Raw genomic sequence first — 18,600 nt, forward strand, 5'->3', positions numbered from 1 at the left:
CTAAAATACTAAGACATATAATAGGAAATATATTCCAATCTTCAAAGTGAATAAAAAATATATTTAAAAATAATTGTTGAACTATTTAAATCTAATAGGCTTAAATATGTTGGAGGTCCCCCTAAAATAGGGGTCCTTTGGTTAAGGCCCGTACAAATTTTTTTGGGTGGAATAAGCCCCTAATGTGAAAATAATATATAGTGATAAGCCCTTGTCGTGAGGTTCTGTTTAATTTCTAATGATTCTGCAAACGACGTTGACGTGGATTATATTTTGTGAAAATTATTCAATTAAAGAGGGTGTCACGTAAGTAAATTAGAGTTAAAAAAATAAAAGAAATAAAAACCAAAAGCAAAAAACCCAAGTAAAATCCCAAAACATACTTGAGTTTTTTACTTTGGGTTTTTATTTTTTTCAACCCTCTTTAATTGAATAATTTTCACAAAATATAATCCACGTCAGCGCCGTTTGCAGAATCATCAGAAATATAATGGAACCTCACGGCAGGAGCTTATCACCATATATTATTTTCACATTAGAGGCTTATTCCACCAAAAAAAAATTGTAGAGGCCTTAACCAAAGGACGTTTGTTTTTTCTATTTTTTTATCGTTTTGGCGGCATGCCCGAGTGGTAAGGCGGGGGACTGCAAATCCTTTTTCCCCAGTTCAAACCCCTAATTTAGAGGGACTTCCAACATATTTAAGCCAATCTAATAAGTTCAAATGATAGCCTAACTTTACAAATAACTTACTCACATCCACAAGCTTTGAACCTTGTCCCCTTCACACTTAACCCTTCCCGTCCCCAACGTAAAATTAGTCCTATCACTTCAGCTAACATTCACAAAAAAAACCCTAACTTTCACCTCAAATTTGAACTCCAAATCTAAATAATATAAACTCTAAAATACTAAGACATATAATAGGAAATATATTCCAATCTTTAAAGTGAATCAAAAATATACTTAAAATTGATAGTTGAACTATTTAAATCTAGTAAGTTCAAATGATAGCTTAGCTTTACAAATAACTTACTCACATCCATAAGCTTCGAACCCTGTCCCCTTCAAACTTAACAATTCTCATCCCCTACGCGAAATTAGTCCTATCACTTCGGTTAACATTCACAAAAAACCCTAACTTTCACTTCAAATTTGAACTCCAAGGCTAAATAATATCAACTCTAAAATACTAAGACATATAATAGGAAATATATTCCAATCTTCAATGTGAATTAAAAATATACTTAAAAATAATAGTTGAACTATTTCAATCTAATAAGTTCAAATGATAGCCTAGCTTTACAAATAACTTACTCACATCCACAAGTTTCGTACCCTGTCCCCTTCACACTTAACCCTTCCCGTCCCCTACGCGAAATTAGTCTTATCACTTCGGTTAACATTCACAAAAAACCTTAACTCTCACTTTAAATTTGAACTCCAAAGCTAAATAATATCAACTCTAAAATACTAAGACATATAATAGAAAATATATTCCAATCTTCAAAGTGAATCAAAAATATACTTAAAAATAATAGTTGAACTATTTAAATCTAATAACTTCAAATGATAGCCTAGCTTTACAAATAACTTACTCACATCCACAAGTTTCGAACCCTGTCCCCTTCACACTTAACCCCTCCCATCCCCTACGCGAAATTAGTCCTAGTACTTCGGCTAACATTCACAAAAAACCCTAACTTTCACTTTAAATTTGAACTCCAATGTTAAATAATATCAACTCTAAAATACTAAGACATATAATTGTTTTCCGATGTACCAAAAAAAAAAGACATATAATAGGAAATATATTTCAATCTTCAAAGTGAATCAAAAATATACTTAAAAGTGATTAGAAGAACAAAATATTGCTCCAACCAATCTCATTTTAAGAGGTTAAATTAATACAAAAGGATTAAATTGAAAATCTACTGAATGAGGTGAATTACGATAATGCTTTCAGAAAGATAACTTCGTCCAAAATAAGAAGAGAAAAACTATAAATAATAACATATATTTATCTATAACAACCTGGTTAATAAAACTCCACCATAAACATATTTGTTATTATTACCTGTTTATTCGACCATCGTGGAAACAACTAAAATGAGCTTCCAAATAAAGACAATATTTAAAAAAAAATTCTAGAACTTTTGTTTGGAACCAGTAAACAATTATAGAACTACAAAGGAATAACAAATTATTTATACAATAAGCACCACAATAAATAAATAAATAACACAATCATTCGTCACAGTGATGATAAGAACATTACATGACACTGGATACATAATAATTCAAAAAGATATCACCCACAAATGCTAGTTAGCAAACTAACAAAGATCCAACATAAACATGATATCATAAAAGTGAGCAACAAAAACAACTTCATCTAAACATTGCCCGCTAGACAGGACCAAAAAAAAAGTTGGCGATCAACTTCAAGTTCAAACTGAAACATAAGCTACTGAACAGCCAACTACAACATCGTACACCTCTGTGATGAAATTTCAAGCACTTTGAAAATCGATTGGAGAAGCACATGACATGGTGACGAAATTCTGCATCACTGGTCATCCAAAATAATACCCAAACAACACCTCTTTCTGATCGTGCTCTCATTGTGACGACAGGACAAATGGTAGGTACTTCGCCAATCACTGCAAAACTATAACATAAGTTGTAATAATTCCTGAACAATTAAAATTAAGGCTAAACAATAAAAATCATATTATGTTAGTCCTAGTATCAATTACTCCAGGACTAATTAGATTGGTGAAGTTCAAATTCAGGAGCTGATTTGATGGACAAAACACAACCTTTAACATGGTTTACATTTTCCATGAACTAAAATAAATGATGTTATATATATTTTAATTACTAATTTGACTAAAAATAACCCTCAAACATATAACATGAAAGGTTACAAATCAAATTCACTTGTCATCAAGCATAAGTGAGGAAAGAGCAAAACAGATCCACTCAACCAAACTGTTAATTGGAGATGCCAACAGATAATTGAAACTGGTTGCAATAATAGCAAGTTAAATTGCTACATGGATACATTACCCAATATATATTAACAAACAGCTGCAAATTCATTTTTCTCCAATATAGATGGATAAAAGGGGAAGCATAGGGAAATCTTTTAGACAGCACAAGAATTAGAACCAGTGAAATTAAAAACGCCTTCTAAAATAGTCTAAATCAAGAGAAAAGTTGTTGATGAATAAAAGAAAAAAGAGAATACCTCATAAAATCTAAAATAGCCTGCTATAAAGTTGTTTCCCACTGTCTCACTATATTGGGATTTTCCTCCCCACACAAGTGACCATGACGCTATAACCTCATCCTCTTTCAGCAGTTCACTGCCACAACTGTGGATGCCTTGCCCATAGTCTCATATGCTTTCCCTACAAGAATGACAAAGGAAGGAAACTGAGAGAAAAATAATGAGATTCAGAATAACTTTGCAGTGTTGGCTGGAGTTCACGTTCGTACCAGAGATCCGAGGAAATCCCTAAAAATGGGGTGAAGTAGTTAAGTGATTGGCCACCCTAAAAATGAGGTAAAGTACTAAAGTGAATGGGATGTAGTTGTCTAGTACTGGCGGAGCCCAGAAATGAGTCCTGGAAAAAAAATGGTCTCTTATGAATAGTAATTTGAAAACAGACCAATAAGAAGTAGTAGATAGATAGGGGAACATAACCAAATATCATAAAACATGCGAGCTTCAAGTATCTCTAGCATTAATGAAGTTTTTTTAGTATCTCTAGCATTAATATCACATTTTCACAATTATATGGTCAGGCCTCAAGAAATAGTGTAGAGCAAATAAATATTAAGAAAAATAAGAAAAACTAAATTAAGCTAAGTAACTCTCTACTTGCTTGCTTAACACCAGAGAACTTGGCCATCAGGCCTTTAGGAAAAGACAACTCAAATACATCAAAATTTCGCTTGATCCTGGACTCATTTGTGCTCTTAGGCAGCACGCTGTGTCTTACTTGCAGGCCCGACCAGAGAGCGACTTGGGCTAGTATCACCCTCAATTTTCTCTGCAACTTCTTAGATCATTGTCAAAGGAGTCTTGAGGGTGTCACTATTGAGAGGTCCTAGTGAGCTTAGTGGTGAATGTCCCTGAGGGGAAACTAATCAGGTAGAGTTACAAATAGGAATACTTTTAAGGCACCATCATTTTAACTTAAGTAACAAAAAAGTAAGCTATTTTCTCCACTTGGCTCTTATCAGTCACAACTCACAAATAAGAGCTACTCAATGATATAATTTGGGAATAATCTTTTTTCTTAAGCTAATAACTTCGCATAAACCAAAACCCAGGAAACAAAACTAAGAAAAAAAAGAGAAAATAGAAATAGAAAGGTAAGAAATTCAACGGCAACCCATAACCAAAAATCAAAGGAGAGGAAATAAGAAAGAAAACCCTCAGCTACTATCTAAAAAATTAATTCAGAAATGAAGGATTTGACTAAAGGAATTTTTTTTCTGTAAAATGCAAAACACAATCAAGAACAGTGCCTTTATATTTTCATTCACAAACTCCCCAAAAGCAATTCCACAGTAAAATCATATGATGGAAGTCAAAATTCAGTTTAAGAATTTGAGTGAACACATGGAGTGCATCATTACTATGATCAGAGTAAAGAAGAGCAATGAAGGCTACAAATAATACTCAAAAAAGAAAAAAAATTGAGAAGAAAGATCCCAGGGGTCACCTTAAAGATTGAAGCCTCATTTTTCACACCCTATTACAACTAAAACAAATTTCCAATAAATGATAAGTAAATGTAGAAATTGCAGAACAATAACTATAAAGTAATAACAGGAAAAAAAAATTAACCTCTGCATCGATGAAGAAAACGAACCTTGATCTTCCATGTATCTTTGTCAGGACATAAACTGCAGAGGGTATTCACAGGGTCATCAATGACAAACATGAGTAAATGAGTAAAACTGATCAAAGATAAGGCAAAGGTAAAACTCCACAAAGTGGATCACGAATCCTGAATCAGGAATTCAAGAACAAAGGAAGTTGCAGAATGTGAAGAAAAGACAAACAATAGCAGTATTTATAGAGATATGAGAGGAAGAAAGCTATTACTCTAACAGTAGTTGGGCATTAATGAATAGACTAACTATTTGCAAGATCAATCAACTGTAGGATTTTATTGGGAAAGTGATGACTTTAAATACAAAACGAACCTGCTACCTGACGTGATCCGACGCTTGGCCAGAATTCAATGACGAAATCGCCCATCATCTTCGCTGCTTCTTCAGATCCTCAAGAAGAAGGTGCAGATGTAGGCAATCCAGGAGGAGTAATATGAGTTTGAACTATAAAAGAAGTAGTTGATGGCAGTGGTGGCCTCATATTCTGCACCGGAAATAATGGCTGTAGTGGATAAGGAACAGGAGGAGGCATGGAAACAGCTGGAGGTATAATCATGCTGCACAGGTACAGCATGATTATACCTGCAGCAGAAACATATGTAAGTGAGCAGATTTTGTGCCACTCATACAATGTTTAATAAATAAAATATACAACAGTTTAACACTTGCACTATATGCTATACTAGTACTTTTACCCGTGCGATGCACGGGGATGCTCATTTTTGTTTCTTGTGTGTATTTTTTCTAAATTTGTGCTATTTTTTATGTTTATTGAAAGAAAATTTATGATTTAAAAAGACGAAATTATTTTTAGATATAAGCAAACATAAATTTGTAAGTTTATTTTCCTTGATGAATATGTATATTTTTATTTTGTAAAAGCACAATTATTTTATTTATTTTTTGTTTTTTCCTTTTGTTATGAGCATTGATTAAAAATGTACTAATCGCTACATTGCATAAGAAGTCTTTGTCTATACAATATTATCACTTAAATACTCTCAAGTTTTTACCAAACAAATTCTACCCTTGAAAGATGATATGATAACAACAAAGTAGTAAAAAGTCTTTTAAAATCATTTGTAGTATACCCCAATTCAAAGTTTCTATTACTAAATCAATGTATTCTTTATTGTCTTCTAGTAAGTCCATTGCATAGCACATGCCCTTATGCATGCCTATAAAAAAAAAACATGCCCTTGCGCCTCATATGTGTGCCCTTTAGAATTTCCTAACTCATAAAAATCAAATAATAATAATAAAAAAATTAAATAATTTTGAGGTAAATAGAAGAAGGATATAGCATGACATGGATGGGAAGACTGAAACCATCAAATAAAATTTGCACTACCACTACTTCTGTTACGTGTGGTTAAATTGTGTTTATTAAAAATTTTGTGGTTAATATATTAGTTATAAATTTCAAAGGGCTGTGATATGAGCAGTTTCGGCTACCCATAAAAAAAATTACATGTGCCTATATAATCATTTTTTTTTCATAATTCAGTCATTATTAGATAACTAAATAAATAAATAAATAAAATAGATTATAACCTATCTATACCATAAAGACAGTAGATAAAAAAATGAAGGCCAACTTTATTGAAGAAGATGGGATTGAAATATGCAAAATTGGATGGAAATATATAAACCATGCAAAAGGATACTATCTCCCTAAGTTAACTAACTAATACAATTTTGACTCGTAGTGAAGCTGGGAATGCTTGATCTTCACAGGTTCTTGGAAAATTATCAAGTAAGGGCATGGTGATTAAGAGTTAAAGACACTATCGTGAGCTGGAAAAACACACCCACGTCAGTATAGAAGATTAAAGGTACTCAAGAAAACCAAGGTAAAAGAAATCAAGTTTAATAAAAAAAATTAAATCAAAGTTCAACATATGCCCTTGAGGTGGATGCTGCTGCATTTAGTGATGATCCCGCTCTTGATTTTTCCTCTCCGAGGCCTCGTCCTCGTGGTCAGCCTAAGAAAACTAAAGAGGCATTGATCAGAATGGAGTGTTCTCGGCGGCATAGAGGTCGTCCTCGTAAATCTAAGAGTGTGACTATCGCTAATGTGCCGACGCCGCCTAGTCTTCCTTCTCCATCGGGCCCTTATTTCACGCGAGCAAAGAAGGCTTGGTGTCTTGCTCAGTCTGCAAGCATGTCCTTCCTTGGTAGCGATGAAAATGCCATTCGAGAGTTGACTGAAGTTATTAAAGGAAATTCCCCTTTTAGTTGTTAGGTTGGCTGCGCTTTTTTCTTTTGGATGGTTGTTTTTTATCCTTGGTTGGGTTGGTGGTTGTTCCCCTCTTTGTGGTCTTTGTGGGTTGTTTCCTTTTTCGATTATTAATGAATAATATCTCTTTTGCTCTAAAAAAAATAGTTTAACAACAAATTACTACAAATCATGTTGCTATCTTTCTCTCACTAACTCTAGCACATTTCTAGGACTTCATTTTATCATTTAGCTATCACATTTCTGTTTAACAAAAGATGAAATAGTCAATTCCCTAAAAAAAATTGAGGGAACAATTTCATTTTTAACTATTTCACCCCACACGAAGAAATAAATAAAAAGAGAAGACTTTCACTGTTTTAATTTGTATTCTTTTTTTTTCTGTTCTGTTCTTTTCTTTTACTTTTTAATTTCTACTGTATTAGTTAATGGGTTGTTCTTGTCCAACTGGTTTCCGTTCCTCTCTCTCATGTTATGCTTTTTAATCTCCTTTGACTTCTTAGTTTGGATAAGGGGTAATTCAAGCAAAAGCCTAATATCAAATCTCAGAATTTTCTTGGTGAAAATAACATGAACAAATGCCAAATAATACACGCGGAAAAGGAGCACAACTATATATACATTCCTCATTTCCCATCATGAAATTTCCCAATAGAAGCAAAAGATAGATTAATCAAAAGATTTTAAGAACTTTATGGTGATACATTGATAGAGATTTGAAAAGAAACATCTTTCTTCTCCTTGTTTGATTGCAGGGACGATGAAGTTAATAGGATTGAATGAAACACCAAATCAACATACATATAGAGCTCCTTTTTGTAAGCTTCTAAACATTCAAGACAGGTGGTTAGGACTCATCGGAACCCCCATCTGAGTTGATAATGACTCCTGCCATATCCGTGCTTATATTTATAGCTTTTTTGCTCTTCTTTTCTTTTAAGAGAATTTAATTTTAAGCAACAACAATTGTTCTCTCCAAAGCCTCCAATGTGTGTTTTCTTGAATTTGCAGCCATCTATGCAATATGAGAAAATAACTCATTGAATAACTAACCAAAAATATCAACATATAGTAGCTTTAAACAAAACAAAAGACAACTTAAAGCACCATTTCATTCATAAGTTCTCCTCAGACAACCAAATGTAGAATGAATGCAGAGTAAAAAGAATATGTTAGGACTTAGGAGGCACCATTAGGCCAGTATAAGGACAATTGTTAGTCAGGCTCAGAGAAATATAAGGGGAGTATGAACACTCTTTGCTTTTCTTTTATGACAATAGCCACTGCTGCCATCTTTGCTTGTCTCTAGCAGATACAAATTGACTTTATCAACTGGGTTTCCTGGAATAAGATCAAAATGAAAATGAAACTACCAAGTCTTTAAATATAGCTGAAAGGAATATGATTAATAGAGAAAGATATGGAGAACTTCACACCTTTGGCATTATAAAAATTCTCTCAGTCATATTTTCTAAGACATTCGGATTGAGTAATCAATGGAAAAAATTATTACTTTTATTAACCACATCATAAACTCTATGCAGAACACATGTCTACAATTACTGGGATAAAGATGCTGATTCAAGAAAAATACCATGAATATATATTTGCATTAGAAAGTTAAGAGAACTCTTCAAAGAAACATCATGCCACAGGGTAATGTTCTAACCAATTCAGAACTGCAATAGCCAATAAATCAATAAATATAAGTCTCAATCCATCTCAGAACCCACCACTTTATTTATGCAAAATTTATTATTCCGAGCACACAAAAATCAAACAAATTGTTCGATTTCAAATCTACAAAATTGATATGGGGAACTGATCATCAAACATCAACACATTACAAAACACACAAAGCATCCATGTTGATATCCTTTCCGATCTCTCCTCTCCCTCTTGTGCGCCTGGGACCGTTCAGACTCTACCCTCAATCCCTAACCCCCAATGGCGATTGGTGACCACCTTTTGAATGCTTATAATAAGGAGAGGAAGAAACACATAAACTAATTTGTTTCCCATTGTCCTAAAGTAACAATGAAAATCATCGCAATAATAAGGCATCTCATGCTGTGAACAAATATAATAGAAGGAACGCTTAAAATAAACTGAATGACTCTACTTTTAAATATACTACAGCAAGAATCTAGAAAGGACATGATTTTGCCACACATCCTACACATGCTACATGAGATGATACTCCATTTATTAAAGAGTAATTCATAACCAATACATAACACCTTAATTAAAAAAACTAAACAGACATAAAGCTAATGCTTAGTGGTTACATAACAAATAATGATGGCCCCAAACACACTAAATGCTCCTTAATGTATAATAACTTATGACCATTCATTTTTGTAAATGTGAAACCTTTCTTTTCTAATTTAAGTGGCTTTATTTTTAACAGTAACTCCTGTTTAAGTGGTTAAATATAGTGCTGAAAACAGAAGCCACACCTCGAGTGACTTGAGAAAAAAACTAAACAGACATAAAGGTAATGCTTAGTGATTTTTTTTTGGTAAGTAGGAAGCAAGAGAAAAAAAAAATCGAATTTCTTAATTCTTTAAGATATATGTAATTCTCTCTAAGAAGCTTGACAGTCATACCTCGAGTGACTTGAGAAATTCTATCACCTGCAAATACAACATTAAAGTGCATATATACCAATATGCAAGAGTTAGAACAAATTATCTAAATAGTTGGGGTTCCAGAACTGCATACAACCATCACTGTATTTTTTTATCAAAAGATAAAGACAAAAGCTATATATGGACTGAATTTAAATTTCCATAGCCATAAGATGAAAGAAAATTTGATGCTGCAAGGAATCTCATCCCATTTATGCATAAAAGAGGAAGGCAGAAGTAAAAGTCATAAAAATTGTTTGGGACCTCCATGATGACCAATATGATGCACACAATATGGTAAAAACTACAATCAGTCAAAGAAATAATTATGTTGGCCAAAGTGGTGAGTATGCGTGCGTCTTTAGTGTTTGGGATTTCATAGTCCCCTGCAGAAATAAGTTGAGGATATATGAACTCCAGTTGATCAGAGATGAAGAGGTGGCAGTATATGACATGGCTCGTAAAGGGCACAAACTTTTGCCTTTCCTCTATTTTGGGCCACCACGGTGACCAATATAACGCACACAATATTGTAAAAACAACCATCAGCCAAAGAAATATTTCTACTACGTCAACAGTTGGTCGAAGTGGTGAGTATAGCTGCACAAACACCACAAAAATGCAAAAAAAATCAGAAAATAGTAAGAATGTTGTGACCTTCGGTTACCTAATTGAATTAAATAGAAACTACTGTAAATCCACAAAATATGGCAAAGAGCCACCAGGTGGAAATAAAACTCACCAAATGAAGTAAGTACTGATTGATTATTTCCAGCCTTGAACTTGCTTGTAGTGGGAGCATGCCAGTACATATACATAATCACAAACCCAAGTATGTGCAGTTAGAAAGTAATCATAATCAAAATATTAGGATTTACCCAAAATCTACAAAGAGAAGTTAATAGTTTGGCATTGCAGTAGTAGAACAAAGACAAATAGGTAAGAAGAAAAAGAGATAAAGCTTACTTGGAAAGTTTGTCCAAGCTGGCTTTTAGATGTATGCATATAGCCTCCACTAAATAAGAGGGTAGAAAAACTTTTTCCAGATCGATTTAGTCCACTGCACCTGGAACTTAAAATCAGAAATTTTTATCAGAACACTATGGTTTAATAAGCTACTCCATTTTCTTATCCAAAATTGAGTTCCGTTTTAAACCCTTGTAAAATGTAGATATCACTTATTATCACATTTAATTACCCATTTCCTTGACATTGTCACGTAATTCAGCCAAAAGTCCATGAATCATGAAGAAGGTATGGACAATGATGAATAAATCTCTATTGAGCAATGATAGAAACATATCTAACAGTCTAAGGTCGATGAAGAAGCAGAAGACAGGTATAAAAGGAGAAAAATTGTACTGCGGGTTTGGGATATGAAAAACAACATTAATACCTGCCCCCTCCAGTGTCATGTGGGCGTTTCTTTGCTACCGTCTCTGAAGAAAAAAGATGGGTTTAGGTCAAATTATTCACACTTGCGGTTCACAAAATGTTGATTAAGCTGAGAGAAAGAATTGGAGCGAAAATTGCAGAGCAACAACGAACTCCGCGAGCCTCCCTCTTGCGCGGCCCCCTATTTGTCTATTGAGAAATCGAAACCGATCAATTGAAAATGAAACGAAGGGAAAACAAAAAGACTGTGAATGGAAAAAAGAAGAAAAAAGAAACGTAAGAAAGAAAGGAGGAGGAAGGGCTGAGGGGAAATGTGATTGAGGAATGTACGGCTGTAATTGATTCTTTAGGAAATAGTGAGTATTTTTACAAAAATGTCCATGCTAAAAATTAGATGGTAGTGCATTGAATTGTTGAATTCCAAAGTTACCCTCGAGGCTGCAGAAACTTTCCCTTTATATATAGTATAGATAGAACATGAATAATAGGACAATTAAAATGAACAACAATTTTAACAAACATACATTGGTGGCATTAGGCCCAAGGTTGATCGAGGAGGACATCCTGGACCTAAAGAAGGCGGCACCATTCCACCTACAAGCTGGGCTGATGGGACATCCACCTTGGCTGCCTTTGATGGAACATCATCCTCTGCATTAACCAAGAAATCATAAAAACCAGAGAGAACCCTTTGTGTGGCATTCTAAACTTAAAATCAAAGGTTCATGGATTGTTACCAAGATCTGATTGGTTCTGTTAATTCCCATAATTGTTTTGTTCAAATGATCAGTTCATCACTTGGTTTCTTCTACACATGAAAAAATGTTTTACATTACTAAAGTATCTAAACAAAACACATGAATATTATTAGTAGTATTTTATACACAATCCCAGGAGATAAAAAGAAGCATTTTAAGTGTGCGCGACTATATCAAATTTCCAGGAAGAACCCATATCATCAAGCAATCGAAAAAGATCACATCCCTTTCAAGCAATTAAACAAATATCTTCAGAGCATCATTGGCCCCAAGGCTGTCAGATAACAGATAGTAGAGAAGAGAATATCACAACACAAAACAGGGCAGCCAAGATGGAAGTAAAGGAATAGTAACTTATTCTTTTGAAAAATCAATTCTTAAAAGCATGCCAAACACCAAATGTCCATTGTTGACCACATCAGTTCTAAACCACACCAGTTCTTTAAAATAGAGTACGTACCAAAAAAATATTCTGATAATATCTCTGCCCTAAACCCTTATACACCTTGCCCTCAGCAACCTCACCCATGAATTAGAGGATCATTGTTTTTCAAATACTTGTCTCGATCTTCTGCCCTTGCAAACAATAAAAATCGGGTTAGAAATAACGGTAATCATAATTTGGAAACAATCAGATATGTTACAAATGCTACCACTATGCTACCTCATTTCTAAAATATAACTAAATGAGAGATAACACTCCTTCATTTTAGGGACTGTTACTTATAATTGAAAACAACAAAGAACTGTTCTAGTCCACTAACAGCTAGTGGCAGATTCTAATTGACTTATTTAAATCAAACTAATCTACTCTGAACATCATCCAAAACCATTTTAACTTCTCAACACTATTTCTTGCCTTGGAGGTTCAGATACCCAAATTGAATCATAAATGTATTCAAAACCATGTTAAAACAAGTTTTTGAAGCAGCATTGTTACCTGCATCAGAACCAGAACATCCATGGGATCATTGTCTTCACAAATGGTTCTTGGGATAAAACCATAGTTGTGTGGGTAAACAACTGATGAGTAAAGGATGCGATCAACCTAAATTATTATTCAGCCCAAGCTTCAGAACAAAGTAACATAATTTTCACAGCAAGATAACAAACTATTATCTACATTAAGCAAGAGCAGGACAAGCAATCACATTGGAACATCCTACAACTCAAGATTAGTCCATTGAAAGTACTTTAGTAACCATTTTTAGTTCTACCTGCTTACAAAACAAAATCATTTGCAAACTAAACAGACAACATTCTTGCACCTAAAAACTTAGACATGTAAGATATGGTGTTTGTAAAGGGAAATATTTCTTGAGTTTGAACTTAAAAGCTGACAATATCCAAGTGATGAATGCAAAAATGGTCTGAAAGCAAAAAAAAAACCTTTTGTTTTGCCATTAAAGCAAGAATGGTAATTATACCTTTATAAGTCCACTTGCCTTGTCCAGCTAAGACTTAACCTTGCTGCCTTAACCAATTTCAATTACCTGTAACAGAAATCTCTTTATTTCTTAGAAAAGTTAAGAGGATGATGCTAATGTGACTTGTGAGTGCCACATTTATCCTTCCACATCTCAACCCATTAATTCAGTTTTCCATTAGCATAATGGCCCTGTTAAAGCTTATTTTAGCTGCATACACTACAAGTTACATAGACTATCTATATGTTTGATCATGGATTATCAGAAATGCAATTAATATGCCCCAAACGCAGATAGGCCTTGATCATGCTTACCATAAACATGGTATGCAAATAAGAGAATTTACAAAAGATTATAACTTTCTTCCCTAAGCTTTATGTATGTATAACACAGGAAAAAAAAATGAGAAACAATAATTGATGGCATGGTCATGGTTACCAGGAATGTGGAATATAAATAAGAGACCTTGACAAAAGGTTTTCCCCCATAAGTCCCTAACCTTTATGCATGAACAAAACATACAGAAAAGAAGGAAAAACTTACACAATTAAAAAGTGATGGAGCTCCTGGCCCTGCATGTATGAAACCAATAGTAATTTTCAGCCCAATATTAAATGAAATCAAAGTTGAAACTAAACAGAGATTCTGGAAGCACAACGAATTAGATGATAAAAGAGAGAAGCTTGTATTAATCAATGTAAATGTGAGATAGAATTAGAAACACATACGAGAAAATATGCAGCAGTGTAGCAATATCAAAACAGGAGGGTTATGAGCAAGACACAATGGCAGTATTTATAGAGAAATGCAAAGGAGTGTTAAAATTAGAGAAGCAATGAGAGAGAGAAGAGAGAAATAGAAATATAACAGAAAATGTATTATTGATAATCTGAGTGAGTGATTACAGAAGATGTGATATCCTTATATAGAAGAACAGGAGAATGCCAACAGCTGTAACATACAGCTGACATAAATAGGAGAATACCAACAGCTGACATAAATAGGAGAATACAAACAGCTGCATATGTCAGCTGTCATAACTACTCAAAAGATGATGCAGCAGCATAGTAAATACAAACTCAATGTACTCTAACATACCCCCTCAAACTCAAGGTGGTTTGACAAATGAAAATTTGTCAACCACATTGAGTTTGTCCTTAAGCTCATGAAACCTTTCTGAAGAGAGGGCTTTAGTAAAGATATCCGCTTTCTGCAGAAGAGAAGGAACATGCTTAACAATAAGAGTCTTATTGAGAACCTTCTCTCTCACAAAGAAAAGATCCATTTCCATATGCTTAGTTCTAGTGTGAAGGACCGGATTAAGAGTCAAGGCTACGGTGCTCAGGTTATCACAGAAAATTGTTGGTGTTTGGAAGGGAATATGCAGCTCAGTCAACAAGGATTGAATCCAAAGAATCTCAGCTGCTATGTTGGCCAGACTCCTATATTCCGCTTCTGTGCTTGAGCGAGCAACCAAAGTTTGCTTCTTAGCTGACCAAGACACTAAATTGGGGCCAAAGAACACACATGAGCCAGAAGTTGACCGTCTATCATCCGGGTCAGAACCCCAATCTGCATCACAGTAGGCATGAAGTGCTACTGGACGATCAAGAGAGAAAGGCTTAAAAAGCAACCCATGATGAATGGTACCCTTAAGAAACCGCAGAATTCTCTTAACTGCCTTCCAATGTTCATCATGAGGCTGAGACAGAAATTGACAGACTTTATTGACTGCAAAGCTGATATCCGGCCGGGTAATTGTAGCATATTGCAATGCTCCAACTATGGATCTATAGAGAAAGGGATCATTCATGCAAGTACCTCCAAACTTTGACAGTTTGCTGCTACTAATCATAGGAGTGGGCAGAGCATTGGCTTCAGACATATTTGCTCTCTCAAGAAGATCTTCAATATATTTGGTCTGATTAAGTAGCAAAGAGCCATCAGACAAGTGTGTAACCTGAACTCCAAGAAAATAATCAAGTTTTCCTAACTGTTTTAAAGCAAAAGAAGAATTCAGTTTGTCAACAAGATGTTGAATTAGGACTGAAGAACCTCCTGTGATAATAATATCGTCCACATATACTAGAACATATGTGCAGCAAGTTGGTGAAGACAAAGTGAACAAGGAGGGATCACACTTACTAGCCTTGAACCCTAATTGAACAAGAGTGGCAGTCAACCTGTGAAACCAGGCTCGAGGAGCTTGTTTTAGGCCATACAAAGCTTTGTCAAGCTTACACACAAGGGACTTATCACCTTGTTCAAATCCAGGTGGCTGAACCATGTAAACCTCTTCTTCTAAGTTCCCATTGAGAAAGGCATTATTCACATCTAACTGTTGAAGAGGCCACCCTTTGGAAATAGCAAGAGAAGCAAGTCCCAAAAGTGAGAACCATACAACTGAAAATAAGGACTTTGTCCTCCTAAAACAGAAGTAGGCATCCGATTGATAAGATAGGTAGCTGTAAGAAAAGCGTGATCCCAAAAGTGCAATGACATTTTGGCATAAGCAAGCAAAGCAAGTCCCGTTTCAACAATATGGCGATGTTTCCTCTCCACACTCCCATTTTGATGGTGTGTGTGAGGACAGGTCACACGATGAACTACCCCTAACTGAGTAAAATAGGGAATCAAGGATCGAAACTCTCCTCCTCCATCAGTTTGCACACTCTTAAGCTTACATTGAAACTGCAGTTCAACCAATGCTTTGAAGTTTTTAAAAGTCTGAAAGGTGTCAGACTTGTGTTTTAAGGGATAGATCCAAGTGTATCGTGTGCAAGCATCAACACAAGTAAGAAAATATGAAAAACCAGCAAAGGATTCTATGGAAGCTGGTCCCCATAAATCAGCATAAACCAACTCAAAAGGCAGAGTATAAACAGTAGAAGAAGAAGAAGAGGGCAACCTATGTGCCTTTCCCATACAACAACCAACACACATGGCAAAAGAAGTTTTATTAGGCAAAGGAACATTACATAGTTGTAAAGTAGTTTTCAAGACCTCATGATGAGGATGACCTAGTCTACAATGCCACAAGTCATAGCTGGAATTACCTAAACTGGAAACAGAAGACATATTCTGTGATTTTCCAGTACCTGGATACACTGTAGATAAAACAGAAGGAGTACTAGTAGACAAATCAGATTTAGAACAACTAGAAGAGAAACTAGCAGCGTTGACATCATCAAAGGTGTATAAGCCATCAGAACCAACACTTCCACGAAGCAACACTTTAGATGTTTCCTGTGATTTAACAAGACAGAAAGAAGCGTGAAACTCAAAATAAACATTGTTATCCTTGGCAAACCTACTAACACTGACAAGGTTTTTGGTGATAGAAGGAACTAGAAGCAGTTGACTAAGAGTGAGAACAGTGTGTGAATCATATGGTGAGGGAATGGTGCAAGAACCAATAGAGTGAATTGGCAAACCTTGGCCATTGCCCATCAAAATCTGCTCAGTTCCAGTGAATGAAGAAGTGTCTGAAAAATTTCCAGCAGCATTGGTAACATGGTGAGTGGCACCAGAATCGGGATACCACAAAGTAGGCTTGTCAGGACGCTGAGATGCGGAAGAAGAAGCATGGTGCAGAGGACCAGCAAGCATAGCATGAGCAGGAGAGCGAGGCTGAGAGCCAAGAAGGCCCGGATAAGATGGAGGTGAGGGCCGAGGTGAATTCCAAGAAGATGATACTGGACCAAAAACAGCTCCAGGTGCAGAATATTGAGAACCACCAGTAAAAGCAGGAAACTGAGAACCTGGAGGGTAAGCACCATTGTAAGGTCCTGCGGAAGAGCCAAAGTAATTCCACGGAGCAGGTCCAGAAGCATAAAAAGACGGTGAGGAAGAGCCAAAAGTGGCAGAACCAAGAGGCATAGGAGGAAAGGCTCCAAAAGGTGCAGGACTAGGCATATTAGTAAAGGTGCCATTCTGTACAGAACCACCTCCAACGGTGCGATGGTAGCAGACACTCGCATCATGTCCCCACTTCTGACAAATCTGACACTGCAAATTACGGCCGCGCCCACGGCCTCGTCCACCACCGCGTCCACCAGCAGGATAGCCACCACGGCCATCGCCTGGTCCACGTGAATCATTCTGGTCATGATAGGTATCACGATTGTCACCAGAATCACGATAATTTGGACGTTGTTGATCATTCCGATAGTCATGTCCACCACGAAATTCAGCAGCATAATTGGCCTGAGACGGCGTCAAATCCACAGAAGGTGGCGGCGTTCGGGAGATCTGAGGTGAAATCGGAGCAGGAACCGATGCGAACGCATGTGTATGCGCAAGCAACGCAGAAGCAGTAGAATCGCTAAGGCTACGTTTCCGTGATCGTTCCAGGCGAGCATCATGAGTAATGATCATCGCTTCGACCTCAGAAATCGTGCTCGAAGAAGCATGAGTGAAGATAATCGTGCTTAAAGCACTATAATCTTCAGGTAAACCATCAAAAATCGCTTCAAGGTGATCGCGAAAACTTACGGGTTCACCAATGGAAACCAGAGTGTTGACGATCGTCTTGATGCGTCGAAGATATTCAGTGATCGACTTCGAACCTTTGGTTATGTTCTTCAGCTCAGATCTGAGCTGAGCAGACTGTGCGCGACACTGATTCTCAAAAAAGTCAAGGATCTCACGCCAAACCTGCGATGATCTCTCGCAGTTGATCACCGTTGGAAGAACAAACGGAGATAGAGTCGTCAAGAGCCATGTAAACACCATGGAATCTTGCTTAATCCAAGTCGTATAAGCTGGATTCTCAGTCGCAGCTACACGATCCTCTTCAGTCAGAAAACGTTGTGGAATTTCTGGATCAACCAGAAAATCATGAAGCTGATGCGATCGAATCGCACCTTCAACTTGTTGACGCTAAGAATAGAAATTCGAATCATCAAGCTTGATTGTTGCAGTACGAGACAGAGACTCAAGAACATTGACAACGGAAGCAGGTGCAGCAGCCATGTATCAAGGACCGATTGAAGCTCTGATTACCATGTTAAAATTAGAGAAGCAATGAGAGAGAGAAGAGAGAAATAGAAATATAACAGAAAATGTATTATTGATAATCTGAGTGATTACAGAAGATGTGATATCCTTATATAGAAGAACAGGAGAATGCCAACAGCTGTAACATACAGCTGACATAAATAGGAGAATACCAACAGCTGACATAAATAGGAGAATACAAACAGCTGCATATGTCAGCTGTCATAACTACTCAAAAG

At 35.9% G+C, this 18,600-nt stretch overlaps 2 long non-coding RNA genes across 6 annotated transcripts; both read right to left on the bottom strand.

Annotated features, from left to right (window-relative positions):
- Positions 1–2,299: 2,299 nt before the first annotated feature.
- On the bottom strand, positions 2,300–5,456 carry LOC130709505 (uncharacterized). Of its 5 annotated transcripts, none has more exons than XR_009010016.1 (6): positions 5,227–5,456; positions 4,865–4,923; positions 4,740–4,769; positions 3,505–3,560; positions 3,254–3,416; positions 2,300–2,671 (listed from the first exon to the last, which is right to left on the bottom strand). It is a non-coding gene; the product is annotated as an uncharacterized LOC130709505 (long non-coding RNA). The 5 variants fall into 5 exon arrangements; XR_009010012.1 differs by having other exon boundaries at positions 4,740–4,778; XR_009010015.1 differs by lacking the exon at positions 4,740–4,769.
- Positions 5,457–5,472: 16 nt separating this feature from the next.
- LOC130709506 (uncharacterized) lies at positions 5,473–14,143 on the bottom strand. Its single transcript, XR_009010017.1, has 7 exons — positions 14,092–14,143; positions 13,364–13,935; positions 12,877–12,984; positions 12,397–12,507; positions 11,916–11,986; positions 11,703–11,829; positions 5,473–5,496 (listed from the first exon to the last, which is right to left on the bottom strand). It is a non-coding gene; the product is annotated as an uncharacterized LOC130709506 (long non-coding RNA).
- Positions 14,144–18,600: the final 4,457 nt, after the last annotated feature.

The sequence above is a fragment of the Lotus japonicus genome, chromosome 3 (genome assembly GCF_012489685.1).
Source record: "Lotus japonicus ecotype B-129 chromosome 3, LjGifu_v1.2".
In the NCBI taxonomy this organism is placed as follows: domain Eukaryota; kingdom Viridiplantae; phylum Streptophyta; class Magnoliopsida; order Fabales; family Fabaceae; genus Lotus; species Lotus japonicus.